The following is a 19,864-nucleotide window of genomic DNA, read 5'->3' as shown; positions in this document are numbered from 1 at the left end:
CAAATGGTTTGTGGCTCTGCCCGTGAAAGAAGCTCAGAGAGGCTGAGGGCTCTGTGCACCCTGGATTCCCCCATTTACATGAATGGCATCCTCCCCAGCATCACTGGAGGTCAAAGGTAGGAGCTTGCTGGACCCTGGAGGAGGGGGATGGCTCAGGAATCCACACGGGGCTGTCACTTGCAAAGTGGCACTGGAAAGGACAAAGCAGGTGTGGGTGGAAGAGAGCTGGTGATTGGGGTGGAGAAAGAGAAGGGAACCATCTCAGTGTAAAGGGCCTTACCCAGATCTCCCTGCAGCAGAAGGCCACTGCCAATGTTCCTCCAGAATGGCAAGAATACAGTATAATTTTATTACCCCTTACCATCTCTCTGAATGAGGAGGTGATGGAGTTAGTGGGGCAACCATAAACTCTTCCACGGTCTAGAACCTCCCCCTGACACTTCCTTTGTGGCTGCCTCTCTATCTCTAGTCACGTGATTCTGGAGTAAAATGTCAATCACATTTGGTGCAGGGTCAGGGCCACATGACCATGCTAGGGCCAATTATAGGACTCCATGCCCCGACCAATACAATTGGTCCAGAACTGGACTCAAGATCTGAGTTGGGTCAATCAGATCCCTCCCTGGAGCTCTGATGCCTTCTGAGTTTCTTTCCATACTGACTAGATGCTTTAGAGATATAAAGCCCTGGGGCAAGCTGCAGAGTCCTTCAGTAGGTGTAGAAGCCTGAGGGAAGAAAGTTGTCAGGCTAAGAGAATCGAAGAGAAAGAGTGAGGATGTCAAACTGTGAGCTGATGGCTTCTGATTTCTTGGATCCAGTCCCTGAGATCTTTGGATCTGCTCTGGATCCTGTGTCCCAGATCCCGGATCCCCAGTATCCTTCCAATAAGCCTCCCCTTTCCTTGAAGTCAGTTGGAGTTGGGCTCCTCTCACTAGTAGTTCAGACTTGATTCTAGGTCCTGCCCAGATACGATCCACCTCTGCTACCCAAAGAGAGGCACCCATTCATATCAGCATCATTGAGATGAATCCTTTATTCTTTACTGAGAATAGGGCTTGCAGAGCTTCAAACATAGTTTACCAGCATCCCTGGCAGGTATGCACTGAGTTGAGAGAATGTGTGTTTGGAGTGGGCCTGCCTGATTCCTGAACAGCCACAGCATTTACACTGCAGGAGCCAGGCCAACCCTGTTGTTTCACAAACTGAGAAATACAACCTCAGGAAGACGTCACCCAGGATCCAGGTCTCCATGGGGTGCAAGCCCTCTGTGCCCCCTCGAATGCTGCTAATACAGACGTTCTGAGAACTCTGGGGAGACAGAAACACACATCAATCACCCTGGGCCACTACCTGCCACCCCTGTCGATATCCAGACCCGGCATACTTTTTGGTTTCATTTCCCTCCTTTGGTAAGAATCAAGTGGTTCTCTCAGCACCTGAGGAAGTGGGGTACAGCGAAGAACAAGAAGGGCCAAGACATGTGGTTGCCATGAGGCAGGTGGGTATGGGAAAGGAGGATTGGGAGTTTGGGATTATTAAATAAAAACTAATATAGAGGATGGATAAACAACAAAGTATTACTGTATAACAGTGGGAACTATATGCAATATCCTGTGATAAATTGCAATGGAAAACAATATGAAAAAATATATATATGTATATGTACAACTGAGTCACTTTGCTTTGCAGCAGAACTTAATGCAGCACTAAAAAATCAATACTTCAATCATTTTTTTAAAAGACCAAGAGTGTCCTGTAGCTCCCCTCATGCTCTGCTGTTTCTTCCCTTCTCACCTCCACTCACAGTTTACTCTGCAGAGAATGCCTGTTTTCTCTCTCTTCACCACAAACTGTTCTCTTCTTAAACATTTTTTATTTTAATACTTTGTTGTTTATCCATCCTCTATATGGTTTCATTTAATAAGCCCAAACTCCTAATCCTCCTTTCCCGTATCCCCCTGCCTCATGACAACCACATGTCTTGGCCCTTCTTGTTCTTGGGTGTACCCCACTTCCTCAGGTGATGAGGAAATACAATTTGATTTTATATTGTTATTTTATAGCCAAATAACAATATCGTGAGCTTCAGGTGGACAGTACAAGGAATCAGCCATACATATACATGTAGCCTTTCTCCCCCAAGGTTCCCCATCCAGGCTGCCACATAACATTGAGCAGAGTTCCAGGGCTACACAGTAGGTCGTTGTTGTTTATCCATCTTAAATATAGCAGGACCCACAACTTGTTCTTTATACTGCACTCAGGAAGCCTTCCTGGACATACTCTTACCCTCCATGGCACTCCAGGTTGAGTTCAGTGACTTACCCTGATGCCCTCTTCGTCTGTAGACCTCATCACCCTTAATGTGCCCCCAGCACCCCTTTGCACAACCCCAGGGGGTACCATGTGCATGGAATCCAGTATAGTGTTGCCTCAACACAAGCAGGCTTCCTATGCCTCCATGAGGCTGGGGGTTTAGAATTACTGAAATTTCCTCTTTTCCTCAAAGCCTTCTTTGAGCCTGCCAGTCTGCTCTGAACTCCCATAGGGAGCTGACATTAAGTCTTAACCCTGTGCTGGGGCTGTGCAGTCACTGTGCACCCTTTATTCACCTTAGCATCCAACCTCCCCACAGAGGGGTCGGGTACCCCAACTCACAGAGGGGAGAACTGGGGCTTAGCAAGGAGAAGTTGTAGCTGAGGACTGGGGTAACCAGGTAGGTTAACATCCAAACCAGGACAACTGTGAGAAGGGAAGGGAGACTGTCAACCCCCATGGTGGGACAGCACATTGGGACTGTCCCCAGCCATCCTCCTTGTCACATGGCCTATTTCACAGATTGCTAGAGCTGATTTTCCAGGTTTATCCCTTTGAAGGCTTCGGTTGAACTGAAGCCTTTTGAGGGCAGAGGACTTTAGCGTTCCCTTCTCCTTATGCCAGGTATCATGCCAGCATGGGATGGTCTCTCCACATTTCTTTCCAGAGGATAGATGTGCCAGACTGTCCTTTACTCTCACGTGGTTGGTTTTGTGGGAGGCACTGGCCCAGCCACAGGGGCTCAGCAACATCTGCAATGGTGTGACTTTGCCTGCAGAGGGCGCCCTCCTCCCAGCAGCAGCCCAAAGAGGGTTCCTGCAAGTCCCAGGTTTGAGAGCCAGCCCACAGGATTGGCCCCTCACCTACCGAATATAGACTTGAGGGGGCACAGGGTAGTCAGTGCCGTTGATCGTGAAGATGAAAGGAGGCAGGGCCCCAATGCTCTAACGTGAAACCACATGCTGTAAGAGAAAGAGGGAGGTGGGAGGTTGGTCCTGCTGATCCTTGGTATGCAAAGAGACCAGGAGTGACCCTGTGGCATGACCCTTCACCTTGTGATCCTTGGAGGCAAAGGATCGATGAGTTTCTGGATGTTGGTAACCACTCTACTTGGGCCAATCAGCAAAGAGGTCCGGGTGTCCACAAGGGCCTGACATCCATCGGAACAACCAATCACCATCCCGTTCACGGAGATGCTGGGAGACAGTGGGACAAAGCATGCACCAGGGTCACTCTGAGTCTCCCCCACAACTGTATCCTCCCTGAAAGTCTCCTGAACAGTCAGGGCTTCACCTCTTGCCCTGACTCTGTTTTCCTTTGCTCTGGTCATGTCACATTCTTTGACATCCTTGAATGCAGTACTTGAAACCACCAGGCCCTTTCACTCCTCAGGGCCTTGACAGGTTCTTGTCACCCTTCTTAGAAGACCACCATCACCTTTGTCTAGCTAATTTCTCCTCATTTTCCAGGTTCCAGCTTAATTGCCACATTTGTAGGGAAGTCTTTCCCCTGGAGTGGATTAGTCTCCTGTCTTGGTCACTCTCTCTAGACTCTTCCTCATGTCTAGCATGCACCAAAGTGGTAATTCACTATGTGTGTGAGTCATTTCATGTACATATGCCTTACTAGATATTAGGGCAAGTTTTATTCTCATTGCCTCACTAAAGTGCCTGGCACACAGTAGATGCACAATGTTTGCTGAAGGAATGAATGAATAATTGAAAAAATGAATGATGAACACCCAGAGACCTGTATCTGGTTTCTGACCAATGATGGGTCAACCAACATAGTGAAAATGGAGGTTCCCTGGGGCAACAGATGCTTAGAGTGGTGGTGGGGGTGACACAGGCTCCCTGGGAGAGATTGTCTCCCAGCACTGGCTCCTCACCAGGCTCAGACACTGAGGCCCTGGCCAGGGGATGCCCAAGCTAGCCCAGAGGACCTCCAAAGGACAGCTCAGTTTTTCTCTGAGAGTATCACATAGAATCTCCTCAAGTATTGCCCCTTGTTCTCAGCCGCTTCTGGAACCCAGCTTCCTGATTCTCTAAGTCACAGCCCTTGCCCCACCGTGTGCCCAGTATGTGGGGTGGGGAGCTATGGTCACATGGGATATCTCTTTTTATGAGTTGCTCTCAGGTCTCAAGACTGCAGTCAACCTCTCTCCACTGGTGACTGACTAACTGACTAACTCCAACTGACTAACCTCTCCCAAAGGAGATCAGTTTTCCCCATTTTTTTCAGGACTTTGTTTTTTTAACTGCCTGTTCTATGTGCTGAGAACTCGCTTGGTCCCGGTAACCCTGAACAGTTGGTCATCTTATCACAACCCTATGATGAAACTCTTGTGATCCTCTGTTCACTCAAGCCATGCTCCCTGCCTCACAGCACAGTGAGTGCAGCCCTCCCCGGGCTGCCCAGTCCTCTCTGGATCATCTCAGGACCTGGTGAGAAGTCTCTGCAGGAGGCTGTGGTGATTATGAACCCATGGGTGTGTGTCTGTGTTTATGTGTATGTTTGTGTGTCTGTGTGTGTGTGTCTGTGTTTGTGTGTGTGTTTGTATATGTCTGTGTGTGTGTCTATGTGTGTGTCTGTCTGCTTGTGTGTGTTTATATCTGTGTCTATATGTGTGTCTGTGTGTGTCTATGTTTGTGTGTGTGTCTGTGTGTGTCTATGTGTGCATGTCTGTGTGTGTCTGTGTGTATCTGTGTTTGTGTATCTGTGTGTGTATATGTGTGTGTGTCTGTGTCTGTGTGTCTGTGTGTGTCTATGTGTGTGTGTCTGTGTGTGTGTCTGTGTGTGTATCTGTGTTTGTGTGTGTGTGTTTGTGTGTCTGTCTGTGTGTTTCTGTGTTTGTGTGTGTGTTTGTATATGTCTGTGTGTGTATGTATCTGTCTGCTTTTGTGTGTTTATATCTGTGCCTATGTGTGCATCTGTGTGTCTCTGTGTGTTTGTGTGTGTGTTTGTGTGTCTCTGTGTATATCTGTGTTTGTGTGTGTTTGTATATGTCTGTGTGTGTATGTATCTCTCTGCTTGTGTGTGTTTACATCTGTGCCTGTTTGTGCATCTGTGTGTCTCTGTATGTTTGTGTGTATGTTTGTATCTGTCTGTGTGTGTGTTTCTATGTGTGTATATCTGTGTGTGTATCTGTCTGCTTGTGTGTGTTTATATCTGTGCCTATGTGTGCATCTGTGTGTCTCTGTGTGTTTGTGTGTGTGTTTGTGTGTCTGTGTGTGTATCTGTGTTTGTGTGTGTTTGTATATGTCTGTGTGTGTATGTATCTGTCTGCTTGTGTGTGTTTGTATCTGTGCCTGTGTGTGCATCTGTGTGTCTCTGTGTGTTTCTGTGTGTGTTTGTATACATCTGTGTGTGTGTTTGTGTGTGTGTATCCATGTGTGTGTATTGTCTGCTTGTGTGTGTTTGTATCTGTGCCTGTGTGTGCATCTGTGTGTCTCTGTGTGTTTATGTGCGTGTTTGTATATGTCTGTGTGTGTTTGTGTGTGTGTATCTGTGTGTGTGTCTGTGTATGTGTGTCTGTGTGTGTGTATCTGTGTGTGTGTCTGTGTGTGTTTGTATCTGTCTGCTTGTGTGTGTTTGTATCTGTGCCTGTGTGTGCATCTGTGTGTGTATCTGTGTGTGTTTGTGTGTTTGTAACTGTCTGTGTGTGTGTATCTGTGTGTGTGTGTCTTTGTATCTGTATGTGTGTATCTGTGTATGTGTCTGTGTATGTGTGTCTATGTGTGTGTTACCTGTATGTGTGTGTCTGTGTGTGTATCTGTGTGTGTATCTGTGTGTGTGTCTGTGTATGTGTGTCTGTGTGTGTATCTGTCTGCTTGTGCATGTTTGTATCTGTGCCTGTGTGAGCATCTGTGTGTCTCTGTGTGTTTGTATGTATGTCTCTGTGTGTGTGCATCTGTATCTCTCTGTGTGCTTGTATGTGTGTCTGTGGGGTGCAGTGTACGTTTGGGTGTTTGACAGAGTGTCTGAGAGCATGTTTATGTCAGCATGTGTCCATGCACACGTGTGAGAGCGTCACTTGGGGTGACCCTCAGAGGGAGAGGCTTGCCTGTCCATGGCTATCTGCCAGTACCCAGCTTTGGTCACTGGTACCCAGTTGAGCTCTCCATTGTAGTCGGCGTGGTCCACTCCATCAATCGTCACCATGCTACCACTCTCCTTCTGGCTGTCGTGAGAAGGAAGAGAGGGGCTCTCTGGAGGAGAGAAATTGCCAGGCACTGTGTGAGGGCTGGGCTTGTCCACCCATCAGAGGCACTACTAGAGTCCCCATTTTATAAATGCAGAAATTGAGGTTCAGAAGGATTGAGAACCCAACCAAAGTTGGTCACCAACCAGTGAGTGGCACAGAAGAGGTTCAAAGCTGAGCAAACTGACTGGGCTTCTAAAGAGAGCCTGGTCCCCTCCAGTAACCTGAGTGCTCCCAGATCCCCTCAGGGTACACCATGCTGGAGGGGTCTGGCATTTTCCTTACCTAAACTGTCATTTTTCAGAAAAGCCAAGTCCTGAAGTCACCAAGGGCATGGGCTCAGGGCACCCAGGGTCGGCTTCACTGATGTGTGACCTGCACCATCCATGATGTATTACCCATGAGGCCCCATATTCAGCAGGCCCCTCACCTCTGTCACCCTGTCTTTAAATTCCTAATACTTGTTGAACAAGGGGTCCAACAGTTTCATTTTGCACTGGCTCCTGCAAACTGTGTAGCTCATCCTGGGCTCCCAGTGAAATGTTAGCAAGGACGGAAACGTTCCCGCCATCCCTCTCTTTTCTTCCATATCAAGTCCCTCAGAAAATCCTATTCTCTTTTCCTCCAACCCATTTCCTGACATCTATCATTGCTCTCTCTTCCCTCCATCCCCATGGACCAAGCTGCTGCCCTTGAGCCCACAAGCACAGTTGTGTTTCAATAAAGTTTTATTTACAAAAACCAGTGGTGGGGCCAGATGTGACCTTGGGGTCACAATTTCCATGGGCTAGACTATCCGTCAGGAAAAAGGTGGTCTATAATTTTTCACACAACTGCAAGCATCTTACAGCTAATTTGAAGAGAGAGCTTGTCCAGCTCAGACTTACGTCCTCAAGTAGAAGGCAAAGACAGGCTCAGAAATGACACCTTGTTCCTCCAGGTTGTCAAAGATGGGGGTTATCTCTGGGGTGGAGAAGCTGGGGTATCTCAAGCCCACTTTGATGTGCCATCAAAGCGCACATGACTGAACCCGAACTCCACCAGGCTCAGGCCAAATGGCTGGGCAGTGCTAACAAGGTTGCCAATCTGTGGAAGAGGAGATCATCATGATGTTCCAACATCATGGTTTGGGAAGTGGAGCTGAGACAAGTTGGTATGCCAGTAGCATTAGAACCACAGAGAATAGCTGAGACCTGGCCTTGGCCTCACTTAATCTCAGATGGTGAGACCAAGCTGCGACAAGAATTCAGGTTCCATTTGTGTGGGGCTGTGTATTTAACAACAGCTGCTCCTCTGGCAAACATCATCTGAATGAGTCAAGTTGACTTCATGCCTTCTGTACATATGGGTCAATCAAGACTCAGGACCAAGCGGTTCCCCCTTGTGGACAAAATGCATAGAGTGCAGGGTAGCCTTCTCTTTGGCATCACTATGATCTGATGACAGAAATGGACAGAATTCATTGAGGTGTGTTGTGGATTCTACATCTGCCCAGAAGACAGAAGTCCATTATACAATGTCACTGGAAGGGTTCTTATGAAAACTCTGCCTGGGAAACATGCACTTGGGGATGTCTATTTGTGTGTGTGTGTGTGTGTGTGTGTGTGTGTGGTGGGGGGTGGAATACTCAGGTACTTTGGAGGAAGCAGGTCATAGCTTTTATTAGATTCTCAAAAGCCCAACAGAGTGAGAAACCATTTATCAGGCCCCTCCTACATCTGTGATCTCTGCTTTCCCAGGCTGGATACCTGAAGCCCCAGACTTCCCCCAGAGGACCCAGATCACTTTTGTCCTCTCCCCAAACACCCCACACCAGTTTGAGTCATGACTGGGCAGACCAGCTCTACTACTTACCAGATGTGTGACCTTGGCCAGGCCCTTGCTCTCTGCACTTCAGTTCCCTCATCTGTATCATGGAGCTAATCATAGTACCTGCTGTGTGAGGTTGTTGCAGGATTAAACCAGTTATTTGCAAGAAAGTGCCCAGCTCAGTCTGAAAATATGAAAGTGGGTGCTTTTTCCTCATCTCTCCCTGCTCCCAACAAAATGAACCTTGAGCTTCTCATGGGCAAAGGAGCTGCAAGTCCACACTCCAGGCCCCTCTCTGAATTAGTCACTCTGGGAATTTGTGTGTCAGCAAGGGTGCTGTCTCCCTAGGAACAGGGTCCTGAGGTGTAAGCAGTGGTTGTTCCCAAGCCAGTCCTGACTCAGCTTCTGTTGCCATGTTACCTGAATGGTGTCATAACCAAGATCTGAGCTCATCCTCCCAGATCCATAGATGATGTTGAAGGACTTGTTTGTATACCAGAAGGTGGAGGACTCTTGAGGGTTGAAGGTAATATGTGTATCTGCAGACCCAAGAGATGAGTGTCTGTCAGTTGCCAAGGGTAGAGAAGGGGGTGGGAAGGTGAGTACAAGATGGGGTGAGGGGTGGGTACTCACAACAGGCAGGACTGGAACAGTTGATGGAAGGCACCCACAGTTTAGATGAGCCAGTTTCAAAGAGGACCTGGAACTCCTTAGGGGGTGTTCCAATGGTGATGTTACCAAAATAGGCTAGCTATGGGAGCCAAAGAGGGTGGGTCAGTGCAGATCTGGCTCCCCTCAATTCCCACACTGCTGTCTCCCTCTGGGTGTCACATGTGTCCTGAGATCATCTTCCAAATGCTATGCAGCTAACAGGCTTTGCTCACAAGGGTGACTGCATTTGATCTCCCCCCCCCGCCCCCCCCCACCCTGTGCTCTGCAGCATGTGGGATATTAGCTTCACGATGAGGTATTGAAGCAGCACCTCCTGCACTGGAAGCCCGGAGTCATAACTACTGGACCCCCAGGGCAGTCCATTGACTTCATCTGAAAAACTCTGCAGCCTCTTCTTCAAGCCCCAGTCTGAGTGCCTCCTTCTCCATGTGGTCCTCCCAGGTCACCCCCAGGCCACTCCCTCTAAACTCAGACCACGTCCCATATACACCACACAGGTGGCCCTTCCATTTGACATGTATTTACTCTTTGCCTCTATCTAAGGATGGCCTGTGCATTCGTGAAGAAGAAGTAAGACTTTTTCTAAAGTCAATAACTATGAATATAGTGTCAGGTTATTACGTCCTCAAGTGCCTTATCGGCTCAGTACATTTTTACTATTATCATTCCTGGATCTTAAGAGGATAAACTTTCTCTGCCTGGGGTTTCACACTTGATGTACAGTTGGCTTTATCTTTTGATTGGTTATAGTTCACCCTTTATCTGTAACTCAATGGCTCACTTCTTTCAGAAAGAACAATCTCCCTCAAACTAATATCTTTGGCACAGAAATGGGTGTTCACCAGCTAGCTAATAGTCCTGGGCCCAGCCAACACAGCCCAAGAGTAGAGGATGAGAGTGCCTTCTCCTCTGGGAATGGGGTCCTTGTTCCCCACCGTTTCTGCCTCCTGCAGGAGCCCCAGCCCCAACATCCCACCTGGCACCTCCCGGTGAGCCCCAGTGCTAGGCCAGAGCACCAGGGGGCGCTGTGGAGCACCATCCTCTGAATATACTCACATCCATTAAATTCTTCAGGGGTTGAGATAAGAATTTCTGGTCATGAAAGGAATTCTGGGACAGGTGGTAAGCTTGTTCCTCCAGGAAATTGTTCAGCAAGTTTTTTTTTTTTTCCATGAGAGTTTCTCGCATGGTCTTCATCTTCATTAGAGGGATTATTCCACCAAGCATGCAGAAAAGGAAATGAAGAAGCAGCAGTCAGCTGTCTGTGTTATAGTATGACTGCCATACCTGGTATTATAAGGGTACTGTATATTTTCCAGGCATTTTTATGTGTATCATCTTTTTATCAGAATACCATGCAAAGACCATGTCAGAGACCTCCATCTGAATACAGGTTCTGCTGTTTAATCATCAGTTCAGTCACTCAGTTGTGTCCAACTCTTTGCGACCCCATGGACTGCAGCACACCAGGCTTCCCTGTCTATCACCAACTCCTGGAGCTTGCTCAAACTCATGTCCATTGAGTCAGTGATGCTATCCAACCATCTTATCCTCTGTCATCCCCTTCTCCTGCTGCCTTCAACCTTTCCCAGGACCAGGGTCTTTTCCAATGAGTCAGTTCTTCCCGTCAGGTGGCCAAAGTATTGGAGCTTCAGCTTCAGCATCAGTCCTTCCAATGAATATTCAGGACTGATTTCCTTTAGGATTGACTTGTCAGATCTCCTTGCAGTCCAAGGGACTCTCAAGAGTCTTCTCCAACACCACAGTTCAAAAGCATCACGTGTAATCATGAGTAAGCCATATGACCATTTGGAGTCTCGGTTTCCCTTTGATAAAAAAAGGTGGAATGTAATAATCCCCACTCCCAGTGTAGAATGTTTTGCATGTTAAGTAACATGATGGATGTAATGTATGTGTTATATAAGAAGTCTCAACAATGAAAGCCTTTGCTGTGGCCATCCCACTGTATCTTTCTTAAGCTTTGAGAGGGAGTTAAAAGGGGCATCAATATCCTCTTTTTTACAGGGGAGGAATTTGAAATTTAGGGAGTCTGTGACTTGGTTATGGTCACACTGCTTGTCAGAGGGAAAACAGACAAGAATTACCCCACCACGCTTTCTCCAGGGTTGAATAGAAGAGAGCGGTGAGAGAGGAAGCTAGAAGATGGGAAACAAATTAGGGAAATTAAGAGGATAAAGAATCAAGGAAGCATCAAAATTGAAAAATTGAAAGAAAACAACACAGAGAATTCTGAACACAAAAAGACATTGAAAAAGATGCAAAGATAAATGGGAGACATCAAGATAAAGACAGACACATACACACAAAATTAGAGAGAGAGGAGAGAGGAGACCTAGAAGCAAATGAAAGAGAAATGCTATTCCACAGAACCACACTTACAGTTGCATAGGTTGTGCACTGAAGAATTCCAGAGTGCCATCTAAATATAGATCATTTTGTGACTGGCACCCCCAGAATTGTGCAACTCTGCAGGCCTACTGAAGACCCTGGAGCCCCATTATACCCATGGCAAGGACTTATCAATAAGTGAGGGTTGAATTTTAAAACTGTCAAAGAATAATTGCATATTACCTCCTAACCCAGAAAGAGAGGATGCCACTTACAGTCCCTGTACCTACATGACTACACACTCTGAGAGGGCCACCAGCCCGAGGAGCCCAAGCCACTTCATGCTTCTTTCCTGGGTCCAAGTACTCAGGAATGAGCAGGTTCTTAGCATGTAGTGGTGACAAGGAGCTCCTAGTTATATATGCTCATACCTGCCCTAATTGTTTCCTAATTTATCTAAGTGTCCTGGCATGTCTTATACCCAGAGTTCCTTTATGAGAGGCAATTCATCAACCCAATTCATGTTTCCTCTGAGGAATCTACAACCTTCCCTGTTGGTAACTTCTGCCTTATAACAACTAATCTCATCCCTAAGGACCCAAATGGTGAAAAGTTTCAGTGGCCAAGGCTCCTAAGGTCCTCTGTCTCACAGAAGTTGAGTGCCAACTGGTCTACCACTCCCTGCTCTGAGTCCATCATTGATGGATGCGGTGTCTTACTCTTTCTTCAGGGAACCCCTGGCTGAGTGATGTTGGATGGGCTGAGACTAGCCTGTATTCAAGAAACTTGTCCCCTCTTTGATGCTCAAAAAAGACCTTGGATCTCTGAAGACCTCAGTTGGGCAGGGTGGAGGGGAGGGAATGCAACCAATCATGTTCTTTGAGGTTTTTGTTTAAAGGATCTGGTTAGAGAAAAAGGACAGACTCACAGGGCAAGGCTGGGCATTCCCAGATCCAATTGATTGTGAGTTGAGTTCTACTAGACTTAAGGGTCAGGTGCTGATGTTAGTCACAGGCCACCTTTGGAGAAGTAATGGAGGAAAGAGATTTTTCCCAGACAGCAGTGTGGTCAGGGTCCCCCATGATCACACAGGGGAAAATGAGACAAGAGCCTTTACTTGTCTCTTGGCTCTATCAGTTCCCTGGGGGCTTAGGGGAGAGGATAAGAACATGGAGAAGGAAAGAGTCACTCGTGGTGCCCCTGGCACCTGGTGCCCCTGGTGATAACCATCTTGTCTACACAGCTCTGGGCTCAGAGATGACTCAGCTCTGTGACAGCCCCGGGGTCTCCTTTCTAGGGAGGATAGAGATGGCTCATTGCTGGTATTTCACAAGTGAAGTATGTGATGAGTTCATGGTGAGTGATCTCTGGCCAGTGTCCAAATGTGAAAGGAAGAATGGAGGTGGAAAGTAGCCATTTATTAAGCTTGATTACCTTGGGGATTTATAATGGCTATTTCTGGGTCTGGAATGATCTCCCAGTTCTTTGCATGGCTTGCTCCTTCTAAACATTCAGCATCATCTCAAATGTCTCCCCCTCAGGGAGGTCTTTCCTGGCCACTCCAGTCTCCCAGCACAGATTCTGATCCACTAATAAGACCATATACACTGAGTGCATTTGCCCACATGCTTTCATGGGCATCTTGAGAGCTTGAGAGTGTCCCCAACTTACAGATGAGGAAACTTAGGGTTAAATGTCTCCCTGGAGGCCACAGGGCCTGTGAGTAGCTGAGCCAAGATTTGAATCCAGGTCTGTCCAACTGCTAATTCCAGTTGCTCCTTGGTCCTAGGCTTGGGGGACCAGTAAGTGATGCAGAGAAGACGGTGGGGGATGGAGGGAGAAATTGAGAAAGGATCTCATCTATAAGGAAATGTTCATTCTTCTAGTGAATACTTCTTCAAGGTGCTGTAAGCCTAGTGTGGAAAATGCTCGCTGTGTAGACAGAGCCTGGAATAAAGGAACACAGTGTGGACTATGCTGGGAACACAGATGCTGGGCCCAGGGGAAGGTGGCCCAAAGCCTAGTTTATGATCCTTTGCAGGATCCAGACCCCTTGGGAGCTTGTCCACCCAGAAGGCCAGCTTTTTTTTTTTTTTTTTTTTTTTTTTTGCATACGCTAGCAGGGGCCTTGTAGTCCAGGAATCAAAACTTCAGAAAAAAAATGGGACCAGATTGTAAGAGACATGCTCCCAGAGCCCTGGGAAGCCGATGCCTAATGTTGCCTTGGGTAGAGTTAGGAAGGCTTCCTGGTGGAGATGCAACTGAGTTGCATCTCAATAGATCAAAGGAGTTTTCTGTGTGGGTGGTGGGGAGGAGGGAATGCCCATCAAAGAGGGCAGCACTGGTGTGGTACTGGACTCCAGGAATTGTCAGTCACCTGGCAAGCTTAGCCCTAAGGGACATATAATATTAGTCAGTCTAAGCAGTATGAGCAGTACTAGCAATGCACAATTTACAAATAAGAACCTTGGATTTTTCTGGTCGTCCAGTGATTAAGTCTCTGCACTGTCACTGCAATGGATGGGGCTGTGATCCCTGTTCAGGGAACTGAGATTCTGCATGCTTCATGGTGGGGACAAAGAAAGAAATCTCTCTGTCCATCACAAGTCGTTGAGGGCTCTGATTGGAGATTTCTTCTCCTAGAGATGTCGAATAATAGAGGCTTCACCATCTGTAGTGTCACACTGGTTGCTGAGGCAGGGGGCCAGGCATGTGCTAATTCATGCAGTGACTATTGTGGATGAAGTGTTGTCTGCCATATCAGTAACCAAAGGATGTTACAGTTATCCAGCTGTCACATTACAGCCACTCCCAATGGTCAGTCCAGAGGCATTCAGGATGGCAAAAGGATGCCCTCCATCAAGTCCTCAGCTACTGAAGTCACTCCACTTCCCCACCAATTGTGTATCTAGAGGGGACTCGGGATGAGAAGAAAGTGGATACTTGTCCTAGATAACTAAATGAAGTGAAATGAAAGTTGTTCAGTTGTGTCCAACTCTTTGCGACCCCATGGACTATACAATTCACGGAATTCTCCAGGCCAGAATACCGGAGTGGGTAGCCTTTCCCTTCTCCACAAGATCTTCCCGACCCAGGAATCGAACCGGGGTCTCCTGCATTGCAAGCAGATTCTTTACCAATTGAGCTATGAGGGAAGCCCTAAGGTACATATCAAAGAAATGATTTCAATGAGCCCAGGCTCTTGCATCTTCCCATACATTGAAACACTCTTAAATTCCTTAACTTGAGATATTTGGCCTCCTTTAATTAAAAGTAATCTTTCGATGTTCCAACTGTCTGGTTTTTATTGGAAAACTCCTGTATATTCTGGCTCCTCATTTATGTCTTCAGAGAAATCCCTTAGAACTATCTGAGAGGCTGCTTCAGGGCTTGAAGTCCTCAGAAATTTTGTAGACTAAAACAAGATTCTCAACTTTTCTGTTGCACATTTTTTCAGTCAATATTATCAAAGCATTTTCCAGCAGTGAGATGTGTCACTGTTCCCTGCATTATGTTGATGTAAACAAGCACAGGGCCACAGTGAACTCTGAGGGAGTATGGAAGTGTAAGCCAGCGTGAGTTTAGGACAAAGACTTGATAGTCTGGACAAGAGCACCAATGATACACAGGACAGGGTAGAAGAGGGGAACCAAGACCAGGTCCCAGGGTGGGTTGGGGTGGGCTTGAAGTTCAAACTCACATTCAAGAGTATGAGTTTTATCCTCTGGCTGATGGGGATCTTTGAGTAGGTGAGTGAGATGTTAGACTGCGAGAATAAAGGAGAACAAAGGAAACTGAGGCTAAAGCATAAGAAGGATACAATAGATTAAAGACGTAAAGGGGAAGGAAGTATATTTAAAGAACCCAGAAACTGTAGAAAGAGGCTAGAGAAGACCCTTTGGACACTGAGTGAAGGTGCTGACCCCTAGCTTCCAATCCTTCCTTTAGACGGGAAGTGGGAGTATGGACTAGTGCGACTGAACTGAACGAACCGAACTGGAAGTGTGGACAGATATGTTGGGGGTTTTTTACACTGGAAAATCAAGATTTGGGTGGGGGCATGAGAACCAGCCTTTGTTGTTGTTATTGTTGTTGTTCAGCTGCTCAGTCGGGTCCAACTCTTTGCCACTCCATGGACTGCAGCACACCAGGCTTTCCTGTCCTTCACCATCTTCCGGAGCTTGCTCAAACTCATGTCCATTGAGCCAGGATTGCCATCCAACCATCTCATCCTCTGTCATCCCTTTCTCCTCCTGCCTTCAATCTTTCCCAGCATCAGGGTTTTCTAATGAGTTGGCTCTTTGCATCAAAAGTTTTTCATGATAAAAAAAAAAAGTACCCTATGGCAAATTTTCAGAGTAGAATAAGGAAAAGGTTGAATGGGATATAGGGAGATTTCACTCCAATTTGATAACAACTTCTGTCATTAACTTACAATTGTTATTAAAATTGTTGCCAACACCTAGCACAGACTGGGCTTTGTGTGTGATATTCAAAAATGTTTATTTCTTTCCTGTTCTCAGAACCTAGGGAAGAAGGAATAAAAAGGTAATACTGAAGGCTAGGACATCGAAGGTAGGGTGGTAGGCTAGGGCAAGGTGGTAGTCTAAATCTGTGTGGCTTTCTCAAACAACCTTGAAGAAAGCGCCCACTCCTGCTGGTGTTTCGAATTCAGTTCAGTCACTCAGTCGTGTCTGACTCTTTGCAACCCCAGCACACCAGGACTGCAGCATGCCAGGCTTCCCTGTCCATCATCAACTCCCAGAGCTCACTCAAATTCATGTCCACTGAGTTGGTGATGCTATCCAACTGTTTCATCCTCTGTCATCCCCTTCTCCTCCTGCCTTCTATCTTTCCCAAATCATGGTCTTTTCCAATGAATTGGTTCTTCATATTAAGTGGCCAAAGTATTGGAGGTCCAGATTCAGCATCAGTCCCTCCAATGATTATTCAGGATTGATTTCCCTTAGGATTGACTGAGATTATCTCCTTTCAGTCCAAGGGACTCTCAAGAGTGTTCTCCAACTACACAGTTCGAAAACAGCAATTCTTTGGTGCTCAGCCTTCTTTATGGTCCAACTCTCACATCCATACATGACTACTGGAAAAACAATAGCCTTGACTAGACAGACTTTGTTGGCAAAGTAATGTCTCTACTTTTGAATATGCTATCTAGGTTGGTCATAACTTCCCTTCCAAGGAGTAAGTGTCTTAATTTCATGGCTGCAATCACCATCTGCAGTGATTTTGGAGCATTAGACAACTCCAAATTCCCCCCTTGCCAAGAGAAGGATTACAGCCACCCCAAGAACTCTCCAGCTCGTTTTCTGAAATCCTGTAGGATATGAATGTTTTTCTTAAGGACTGTGAGACTTTCTTTAACTTGACTGGAGGTATTTACCCAGAAACAACACATCTCGTTCAAGATGGCTCAAGTCCCTACTTGTTCAGGGATCAGGAGATCTATCTCCTGTCTATTTTGGAGTACAATCCCTGCCAAGCTGTGTTGGCTCTTTAGAGCTATCCTGAGAAATCTTATCCATGGAAACTTAATTTTGGGGGTGTTCATTAAAATAGCACTCATTTATAGTCCTGAATAGGTAGCTGAGGTCTCCCAGGGCTCACAGATGTATTGAGTGTACTCTTCTGTTTTCTTCTATGCTTGACTCATGAGTAATGAATCCAGGAGTCATGACCTTGTATCTTGAATGCTGTGAGGGTAGAAAGTATTACAGATTCTTCCATGTGGTCTGGAGTTGAGCCTACGGGGACCCATATTTCCAGGCTTTAATTAGGACTTGAGTCCCTGGAGCATACAGTGGTGGCTCTTCAGAATCTTTTGGGTCCTGGTTGATACCCCACAAGCATGAATCTTGTTGGAATTGCCCAATGGCCATGACATAAGATTAGAGGGTCTGAGGGGCAGTCCTAAGATGGTGGAGAAATAGGATTGGGAGACCACTTTCTCCCCTACAAATTCATCGAAAGAACATTTGAACGCTGAGAAAATTCCACAAAACAACTTCTGAATGCTGGCAGAGGACATCAGGCACACAGAAAGGCAGCCCATTATCTTCAAAAGGAGGTAGGAAAAAATACAAAAGATAAAAAGAGAGACAAAAGAGGTAGGGATGGAGTCCTGGAAAGGGAGTCTTAAAACAGAGAGAAGTTTCCAAACAGCAGGAAAACTCTCACTGGCAGGTCTGTGGTGAGCTTTGGAATCTCAGAGGGCAACATAACAGGGAGGAAAAATAAATAAATAATTAAAACCACAGATTACATTCCTAACAGCAACTCCCAGCTGAGAAGCAGCTCAGATGCTCTCGCCATCACTAGTAAATGGGGACTGGACAGGGAGGCGTGAACTCCATTGCTTAGGGTAAGGACCAGGCCTGAATGCCCCAAGGGTAATCTGAGGGAACTAACTTGAGATAGCAAACCAGATTGTGGGATAGCTATCCCACAAAAAGCCCTAACCTAAGAAACTTCCAGGCCCACTCACAGAACAAAGGACTGAGCAGAGCTAGCCGGCTAGCTCTGTGGATTGGCCTATCCCCCACCTAAGATGTAGGCGAGGGCAGCCAGAGCTGGAAGGGGGCAATTGCAGGCCCAGAGAGGCATACTCTACCAAACTTCAAGCAGGCTTTGTTGCTAACCAAGACTCCTTATGGTGGAAATAAATGAAGCAGAGAGGAAAAAATAATTTTAAAAAATGAGGACAACCTCAGAGACCTCTGGGACAATGTTAAAAGCCCCAACATTTGAATCATAGGAGTCCCAGAAGAAGAAGATAAAAAGAAAGGCCATGAGAAAATACTTGAGGAGATAATAGTTGAAAACTTCCCTAAAATGGGGAAGGAAATAGTTACCCAAGTTCAAGAAACCCAGAGATTCCCGAACAGGAGAAACCCAAAGTGAAACGCCCCAAGACACTTATTAATCAAATTAACAAAGATCAAACACAAATAACAAATATTAAAAGCAGCAAGGGAGAAACAACAAATAACACACAAGGGGATTCCCATAAGGATAACAGCTGATTCTTCAAAAGAAACTCTTCAGGCCAGAAAGGAATGGCTGCTGCTCCTGCTAAGTCACTTCAGCTTCAGTCATGTCTGATTCTGTGCTACCCCATAGACGGCAGCCCAACAGGCTCCCCTGTCCCTGGGATTCTCCATGCAAGAACACTGGAGAGGGTTACCATTTCCTCCTCCAATGCATGAATGTGAAAAGTGAAAGTGAAGTCGTTCAGTCCTGTCTGACTCTTAGCGACCCCACGGACTGCAGCCTACCGGGCTCCTCTGTCCATGGGATTTTCCAGGCAAGAGAACTGGAGTAGGGTGCCATTGCCTTCTCTAGAAGGAAATGGCAGGACACACTTAAGTGATGAAAGAAAAAAACTTACAGTGCAGATTACTGTACCCATCAAGGATCTCATTCAAATATGAAAGAGAAATAAAAAGCTTTACAGACAAGCAAAAGCTGAGAGGATTCAACACCACCAAACCAGATCTTCAACAAATGTGAAAGGATCTTCTCTAGACAGGAAACACAGAAAGGGTGTATAAACTCAAACCCAAAACAACGAAGTAAATGGCAACAGAATCATACTTATCAATAATTACCTTAAATGTAAATGGGCTGAATGCCCCAACCAAAAGACTGAATGGATATAAAAACAAGACCTCTAAATATGTTGTATACAAGAGACCCACCTCGAAACAAGAGACACATACAGACTGAAAGTGAAGGGCTGGAAAAAGATATTCCATGCAAATAGAGACTGAAAGAAGCAGGAGTAGCAATACTCATATCACATAAAATAGACTTTAAAATAAAGGCCATGAAAGGAGACAAAGAAGGACACTACATAATGATCAAAGGATCAATCCAAGAAGAACATATAAAAATTTAAAATATATATGCACCCAACATAAGAGCACAGTAATATGTAAGACAAATGCTAACAAGTATGGAAGGGGAAATTAACAATAACACAATAATAATGGGAGACTTTAGTACCCCATTCACACCGATGGATAGATCAAATAAACAGAAAATTAACAAGGAAACACAAACTTTAAATGATACAATAGACCAGTTAGATCTAATTGATATCTATAGGACATTTCATCCCAAAACAATGAATTTCACCTTTTTCTCAACTGCACACGGAACCTTCTCCAAGATAGATCACATCCTGGGCCATAAATCTAGCTTTGGTAAATTCAAAAAAAATTGAAATCATCCCGAGCATCTTTCTGACCACAATGAGGTAAGATTAGATCTCAATTACAGGAGAAAAACTATTAAAAATTCCAACATATAGAGGCTGAACAACATGCTGCTGAATAACCAACAAATCACAGAAGAAATCAAAAAAGAAATCAAAATATGCAAAGAAATGAATGAAAATGAAAGCACAACAACCGCAAACCTATGGCACACTGTGAAAACCATGCTAAGGGGAAGGTTCATAGCAATACAGGCTTATCTCAAGAAATAAGAAAAAGTCAA

General features: G+C 45.9%; 1 pseudogene; it reads right to left on the bottom strand.

Annotated features, from left to right (window-relative positions):
- Positions 1-1,162: 1,162 nt before the first annotated feature.
- LOC102265000 (pregnancy-associated glycoprotein 2-like) lies at positions 1,163-11,708 on the bottom strand (annotated as a pseudogene).
- Between the last annotated feature and the right edge of the window lie 8,156 nt (positions 11,709-19,864).

This window comes from Bos mutus, chromosome 22 (genome assembly GCF_027580195.1).
Source record: "Bos mutus isolate GX-2022 chromosome 22, NWIPB_WYAK_1.1, whole genome shotgun sequence".
Lineage (NCBI taxonomy): Eukaryota > Metazoa > Chordata > Mammalia > Artiodactyla > Bovidae > Bos > Bos mutus.
Note: the sequence above shows the minus strand (reverse complement) of the source record. Positions and strands in the feature narration are given on the sequence as shown.